This window comes from Taeniopygia guttata, chromosome 2 (genome assembly GCF_048771995.1).
Source record: "Taeniopygia guttata chromosome 2, bTaeGut7.mat, whole genome shotgun sequence".
Classification (NCBI taxonomy): domain Eukaryota; kingdom Metazoa; phylum Chordata; class Aves; order Passeriformes; family Estrildidae; genus Taeniopygia; species Taeniopygia guttata.
The window spans coordinates 109,061,641-109,070,251 of record NC_133026.1 but is presented as its reverse complement, the minus strand read 5'-3'; positions in this window follow the sequence as shown (position 1 = coordinate 109,070,251).

The window sequence follows — 8,611 nt, the reverse complement described above, 5'->3', positions numbered from 1 at the left end:
CAGCACCAGGCTCTGTTTAAAATCGCACACAGTTTAGCAATATCAGCAGTGACATTATGCAGTTTTGGAAGTAAACTATTCTACCCACCCACCTCAATAATCCAAGATCTCAGCATGCCATGTAAGAGTAAGACTTTCTCTTTTTTAATAAATGAGGGGACAGGCTCTCTCTTTCTCAGAATTACAGTGTAAAGGATTGCTACCTCGAAATTCTGTTTAAGGAAGATCTGCTTATATAAAAAGCCAAATTAGGCTCTCAAAGGCTGAGTGTATGCCTAAGCAATGGAAGAGTGGTTTCTCTCTGCTGGCACTGCAACACTGCTAGGGTCAGGAAGCCCCCTCATGGTTTGCTCACCAGGAGGAGGGTTGTATTATTGAAGCATCTTAAATGTTCTGCTTTATTTTACCGCCAGAATTTTCCAAGAAAAACTGCTTGTCGAAAAGAATATATGTGGCTTAAATATGGAGGTGTTTTCCTTCTAGTTATGTTCACCGCTTTCTTTTGCACCTGAGTAACCATCATTGGCAAATTCTCTGAGACATGCCCACATTGAGGGGAAATCCAAAAACAGGTAAAGTGCTCCTTGTAACACTATTTCTTTTCCATTCAACTTGTCAAATAATTGAAAAATGTGAAGCATGAATAAGGACCTCTTCAAGGTATGAAACAATCCAAAAAGAAAACTGGCATGCGTGTGAAAAGTGGTTAAAACAAAGTAGTAGATCAGGAAACACTTACATAGATAAGGGGTAAGCTGCAAAAAGGCAGAGGCAGTGACTACAGTGGAATTTCAATTATACTGACATTGATGGGCATAGCAGTAGTGGAGTCATTAAGGATGGATGCGTGCTTCTGAGTGCAGTACCAAAGAGGTTTTTTTCGGTTTGAGGAGCAATCAACAAGACCAGGGGCTATTTTGGACTTAGTCCAAGGAAATGAGACTAGGTGAAATGAATAATGTGGAAGATAATAAACCCTTAGGGCTAGGTTATAATATCATCACATTGGAAGCACTTCTGAAAATATTTGTGAATGGTTATAAAAGTACAATAATTCTGAGGACAGAATGAGTTGTAGACAGTTGATTGGAATCAACTGTTTGTGGACAATAATGGAAAAGCATGCAGTATTTAAGAAATGGAGAGACTGCTATTTCTATTCAGTTTATTAAAATCAAAGTCAAAATGATAGCAAAAACAAGCTAATGTGGCCTCAAAAAATGTAATAAAGGTATAAAAATGCTTTCCTTATTTAAAAGGCCAGGCATCCTTGAAAAATGAGAAGGTTTGGCAGTTTTAAAATGAATGAGAACAACATCAAGAGAATACCAACAATGAATAATATCCATTAAATATTTCAATCAAGAATGAAGCCAAGTTGTTCAACTGAATGCATGCAATGTAAATGGCAAAGAAGAAGAAGGAAAAAAAAAAGGAAATAGGATAGTGAAACATGGAGCACTCATTTGTATCTATTTCCACAAATAAAAGGACCAGTTCTCACCCTTCCATTCTGAGAGTATCTCCCATGGCTGTGGCAAAGAGAGGATATGAGTTGGGGCAATTCAGGAAGTACATCCTTAATGAAGCTGCTGGCAGTGGGAAACTAGGCTGACTTTCACACAGAAGGGTCTGATCCCAATTTTATGGTGCTCAAGACCATTTAAAAGTGGATGCATAAGAGTTGGCACAGGGTCTACCCTGGCAATATGGTGGCTATTCTCACTTGCTGCGACAACACGGAAGGTTCAAGGGGAGGAAGTGCATCTTGATCCATACAAATTACTCCAAATGGTTAAATGGTCAGAGATGTGGTTCAAGTACACACATTTCCTTTCACAGAGTCATATGTAAGCAAACTGGATCTTCTCTGAACACCACAGTTTCTTACACCAGAGTGGTCCCTTTTCCTTCTGCCCAGCTAGCGGTGGGAGGGTCAGAGTCATATGGCTGAGTATTACTCTAGGGAGAAACATGAAGATGTTGCCCTATAACAGACCCAGCAGAGAAATGGACAGACGGCAGATGGACGTGGAAACAGGAAGCTGTGTGATGGGTAAAGGGGAATGTGCTGAGGGAGGTACTTTGGCTCTTCCTGAGGAGAAACCGGGTGCCCTTGGTGAGAGCATGCTGCGGTCAGCAGAGAGCGTGGCCAGTCAGAGCCCGGGCTGGTCGTGCCTGGCTAAGCAGCACTTTGTGCCCCTGTAGGGATGTGTTGTTCAGCTGGCAGCATCTACTGCTTCTCTACACAGCCTATGACAGGGGCTGCTGCTTCTCCCTGGGAAGGAGGTAACCAGAGCCTTCCGTCTTCCTTCCCCACAGTCATGTATTTCTCAGTCTATATCACCAGCCAGCTGGACCATGAAGTTAAACTCCAACCTTTTCCAGTATCCAGAAAGGTTGGAATTACTTCTTTCAGTTCAAACTTGCAAAGTAGAGAGCTCAAGATGCCAAGGTGCATCTTATATCACGGATTTCAAATCAGGCTTCAAGGCTAGCACCCAAGCTCCAAGACAACCCTTCTGATTTTACAACGTGCTTAAGCTGAGGACAAAATGGTGACTTTTCCTCTGCTGCACTGATACCTATCAAACAGACTCAGAATATTAAAAAAAACCAATTTAATTGTAGGGTTTTTCTACCACTTACAAATTCTGGTCTCCATGCTCTCCAGGTACCTTCAGAACAAAAGACTGCCATATTGTTTCAAAGATAAAGATGAAAAAGTGTTTGATTTTGTCCAGTTACACATTATAGTAATGAACCAAGCACAAACTATGCTTACCAAGTCCCCAGGTAGATGAGTACCTTTTAGTTTTGTGTTGGAGTGTGAAATGTGTCCAGATATGAGCAAAGATCATTCCTTTGTGTGATATCCTTCACCCATCTCCTTGGAGAGAGAGGATGGCACAGCGTGGAACTAGAGGTTATTGCACAAATCCTCTCCCCCTAAGCCCTTTGGCACCTATCAAGCACTGAGCATCCCCCACCTCTCCCCACAGCCTCCTTTCCCTGCAGCTGCTGCACCACTGATTCAAATGCCTCACTGGAGCTTGCAGGACCCCTACTAGCCTCTACTGTAAGCTGGCCGGAGGAGATGGTTCACACTGTGCTCACAAAACCCACAAAACTCAGTGGAAATTTCAGCCCTGAGATAATGATCCAAATTTCCATGAGCCCATAAAGCAATCTAAAAAATTAGCAGGGAGAGTGCAAGATCATGCATACCTGTGCAGAATTACTTGTCACCTAGGCAGAGAAGCAGAGAGGAGGATGTAAAAGGAAGAGGTTAGTGCAACAGCAGGGCTACATTTCTCTCTCTAGAAAATACAGAGCTGTGGAGGTGCAAACTATTGTTCCCAAAGAAAATGGATACCTTTGTTTATATGTGAGGTCTGGAGAAAACAAGAATGGCTGTGATCCATAAGATCAGGATGTCCTCCTTTTCTCAAAGTATCCATATAAATGAGAAACAAAGAAAGGATTGCATAAGTGCAGAAACCAGACTGAATTATTATTTTAATTTTTGAAAAATTCTACCTCACAGCCTGGCCATGAAGAAGAGCAAGCCCCAGCCTTTGTGGCAGTAGAACCTGCCACATATTTGCCCTGGGTAATGAGCTCAGAGGAGGAGATTTGAAAGAAGACTTTGCATTGTTCGAGGAGGCTCTGGAGCAGAGGGAGGGTGGAATTCCATCTGTTCACTTCCGTGCGGTTCAGTGAGCTGCTTCACTTTTAATGGTTCACTAGGCTGTGACACTTAGCAGAAATTACGGTAAATGTTTTTTAAAACCTTTACATTATCATTTAAGAAGCCGCATGACAAGATCACTGAAAAGCTAACCCTTTGATCTCTGTCTCTTGTGAGGTTTTTTTGTCTGATAATGGAGACAATGTACCATGTGCTATTGAGGCTGGATAATGTGTTGATGTGCATACGTTCACTTTGTCCCCTATCCTAATGACATTCTCTATGGGTTTTTTTTTTCATGCCATTGCAAAAATAAAAGCAGATTTTTTCCCGTATAATCTATAGTCACCTCGGCAGTTCCCATATAACTCTTGGCATGTTAGGAGAGCTGACAAACAGCTCGCTCTCCAACTCAGATGGGAAATACCCCATGTTACTGATCAGGTGGAATTCCACTTTGCCTGCTTGAGTGACTCTGTGAACAATGTAAATCATTAAGTAAGTCTTTGAAAGAGTGCAGAAAGGTGATGGGGGAAGGGAGCTCTGTATCTGGTGCTTGTTCAATGTAATTTCACAGGAGAACTCTTTATTTTTCATAAACCTTAGGAAAAGACCAAGTGGTAGTCAGAAAACTTAGTTTGACTTGAACACTGGGACAGGAAATCATGGTAAATGCTTCTACTTTTCCCTGTTTAATCAGCATTTAGGTCTTTTTTTTCTCCTTACATTTTCCCCTCTCCATCAGAGTTTTCAGCGCTTTATTGGTCTTTTCCATCTGGAGAAAAGTCTATGGAGTGCCTGGAAGACTTGGTGCAGCCATTTGGATATCTTCACTGCTGTAGAAATTGGCTGGAAGTACCAAGAGAAAATCTTTATCTTTTTGCAAAGAAGGGAAACAAGTAAAAATTAAGTCAGGCTCCCCACAGATCCATGTCTCACAAAGCTCTCTGCTGTCTTTGCTCTAGTCAGAGGAAAAGTTTCACAGCTTCTTTAGACAGACAACACTTCCCCATCAACTACACTGCATAGGCAGAATATCTAAAAAACAGACAGCCCAAAAACAAATATAAGCTACAAATTCCAAACCTTAGGGATCATTCTTATGTTTTCAGATGTTTAAGCATTAAATTGTAAAGGCTGTTTTGGTGTTGGGAACAGCTATGTGCAGATTCAGAAACATTTCTTTCTTTTGTCAGTTTTGTCTGGCCCAAGTCATTGGCATGAGTTCACAGCACAAGTTCAAGCCCTCCACTATGTGAAGATATTCCATAGGAAATAGATATCTCTGAGATATGGATTCTGAACTGGGATGGTCTCCACAACACTGACTTCATTCTGCTCACATTTTACCAAGGATCATGGTTGTCAACACATTGTGCATTTAGGAATTTGGCCATCACAGGGAAAATTCTACAGCAAAATATAGTTAAATGAACCCAGTGAATTCTGGTTATATCTCTTCTACTTTGTTGACCCTCTTGATTGAAAACAATCATTTTCCTCCTACAAGGGGGAATATGCCAGAAAAGCAAAAGACTGCTCAGACCATTAAAGAAAAGCCTGATAATTACTTGCTGAGAATAGACAAAGAGAGGTCACCAGAGAGGGAGAAGGAAGCAAAGACTGCAGCCAAATTTCATGTGGAAGAGTATGATACTTTGGATAAGCCAGTAGTAATGAAAGGGAAGGAAGGGGACAGGCTGGTTGGGATTCCAGCTATGAGCATCTTAACATTGTCCCCTCTAGCTGTTGATTTAAGTAAGGTACTAGTGACCCTGAGAATTTGCCTAACATCTAAAAGAGCACAAACAGATTAAACAGTAGCAAGCAGCTAACTGTTGGCACCACAGGTCTGTTTTGTATTACTCCCTGCATCACCTCCATGCTGTCCTCTGCCCCTGATCTGGGATAAAGCACATGGCTCAGGAGCATCCTGTCTGGGGAAGCCCCCACACAGCTCTGCTCATAACATGGTTGCTTCTGGCTGTCTCTGATTTGTCTCAAGAGTGCACAGAGGCAGCAAGACACCTCCATCTATTCTCCCTCAACTATCTTGAAATGTAATTTCAAATATTTCTTTCCAAGAAGTCACCAAGGTTTTTTTTTCTTCCCCTCTTGGGGATTTGCCAAAGCTTATTTGAACTCCAGTATCCCTGTGTTGGTGCAGTGGCCATTGAATGTTTTGTTTTACAGGGACATACTGCCTCTCAAACTCAACATGGAATCTTTCCTGCAGAAATATCCCTATCTCGTGAAATTGGAAAAGCATGGCCAATATAATGCAAATAAATCTATCTGCATGTGGACTTTGACTGGTATCAAACTGGCTCATTTATTGCCACAACTCTTTGCTGGGAGATTTTTGTTCTGCTGTAGAGCTGCTAAATTCCCCTTGAGTACTATTAGTGTTGCTGCTTTTTATGTCTCTCTCCATGACACTACTCAGTGCAAGTTATAATTAACTCAGAGAAAGTAGAAGGGGATGGACTCTGTCTGTTTAGGGGGAGATGGGTACAGATTGGGAAAAGATAATGCCAAATAACCTTTGAGCTTTCTAGTAGCCCCTGAACCTCAATTATTTTTAGACATCACCTTTTTACTTAGAGACAGCCAAAAAAAGCCTGTTGTCTGCTGCAAACTACAGCAATCAGCAATGATTTTCAGGGCTGAGGGAGGAGTTGAATAACTTGACTTGTAAGACCTTTGTACTGGCCTTTTGCACAAGACTAGTTTTTAGCACTGGAGAAATACAGAAGCCACCTCTGGCTGGGATCTCAGTATCAAAGGTGAAAATGTTTCCATTTTCCAGCAATGCTGGACAGTCTGGAGAACAACTTACTGCTTAACTATTAAAGATATAAACACCAAATGCAGGACCTACACTAGGCACACTCAAGCTGAAGGGCTTGTACGCAGCCCAGGGGTGCAAAGGCAGGCTGAGAGAGGGTAGCACAGGATTTCTGAAGGAGCATGCACATAAAGAGGAGCCTAGAAAAGTTTCTTGCATTTCTTAAAGTGCTGAATTGTGGAAGAAAAGGATAGAAAAAATAGCATACTAGTGATCATATATGCTTTGGACACAGAAATTATTCCCCTGGCAGCAAACAATGAGTGCTAACATGGTCTTTCTGCTCAGCTCACAGAATCTTTGGAAGTTGACAAGGAAAAATAAAGCATCCTTACTGACTCTGATGTCTCTCCTGTAGGTAAATTCAGCCATAAGCAACTTTATATAGCTGAGGAAGCCTACCGAGTCCAGCAGGACCACTTTCATGTGCACATTACTCACATGGGCCTCAGGAACGCACGCTCACAGTCAAAATAGTTGACACTTTTGAACTATTCAAAAAAGTGAGTTTCTGATCCAAGAAGAAATTTGAATAACTAGTGTGCTATTTTGATCTGCATTCTAATTTGAAAGTTCATCATTATTTACATGATAAATATAAATGGTGTATTTGGAGTTGTTATAGTCCATCATGTAAATCCGTATTTAAGCATTATGAAAAAGAGGATTTGTGACTCAGTAGATCATATTAGCTCTAGGGCAGTTATTCCTGTTGATCAAATCTACTTTCTTACTGCCCGATGTGCATCAGGTCCATGTGATAAAAAATCCTGATGACATATTTACTGCTGTGTGAAACTATGTGGTCATTTTTATTTCTTTTGATTTTTTCCTGCAATATTCTATGCATCCTGGCATTTCTGGAGAAGAACAGGAGTCTTACTCTAAGTGGCCCTACTTTGATTTCAACTAGATGACCATGAGTGCTGAGCTGCCATAGTTTTAACAAAGATTCTAGAAATATTTTACCCCTCACCCTATAATGCCTATGATACCTCCTTTGCACAAAAAAAACCACCCATGCCCATTCCATATACTTCTTTCTCAGCCAGAAAACATCAAGTGTCTACTCTCATTTCCCTTGTTTTGTGCCATCATCCCACTGATCCACCAGACTTGTTCACCCCAATAGCCTGGTAGCTCAGGTGGTCTCTTTGCCCTGCAATTGTTTCGTGAAACCGGTTCAGTAGAAATGAGCTTGGCGGTCTCCTGTCACCACTGCTCCCTGGGGCACTGGCTTCTCCTGCCAACACTGACTCCACAGCAGAGGCTCACACAACCACTGGGTCTGCACTACCAGAGAAATAGGCAGTCAAGAGGCACACCCATTTTCCTTCTGTTCGTCCCAGGCAGGCAGATGAAAGTTTTTCCCACATGCTGGAAAATCTCTACAGCTGGTGCTGAAGGGAGGGACAATCTCTTCTAGCTGATGCACAACACTACATGCTTTTCTTGCTTCATGCTGGGCCAAAAAGACCAATTTCATTCTTCTTGCTGCTGTTGTCTATGTGGTATCAAATACATGTGCATTCAGAGGAGGCTTCCAATGTAAAACAGAGAGGCCAGCTTTAGCATTTGACTGTTCCTTCTTGTTTCCACCCCAAGGGCAATCAGAAAATACCTGCAATTACTGTGACTTTATTTATATGGCACAAAACTGTTAGGGACCGTTAATGAGCTAATGTTTTTACACATCATTTTGTGTACACTCTCCTTGCATGCTTGAAGGGGGAACAGAGATGGATTTTTTTTCCCCTCAGCCTCTTGCAGCAGGACCCTCTTCTTTCCATTGTTTCCAGTTTAAGGTTTGTTTTGCTAACTAAGGGATAACAAATTTCAGTCCAGACCATCAATGATTTCTAGAAACATACACAATTCAGAAAGCCAATGCTTTGTTATTAAAATTGAGATTATCTTCACAAACCCCAGTGGTTGTTGCTGATAGCCGAAGCTTGTAAAAGACCCCCAGAAATCCTGTTTCCATCTGATATGAAGACAGCAAACAGTGGGGCCATACCCCATGCACCCCTGGGCATTTTGACCTTCTTGAATAAAATCTGAAGCAATCTGAA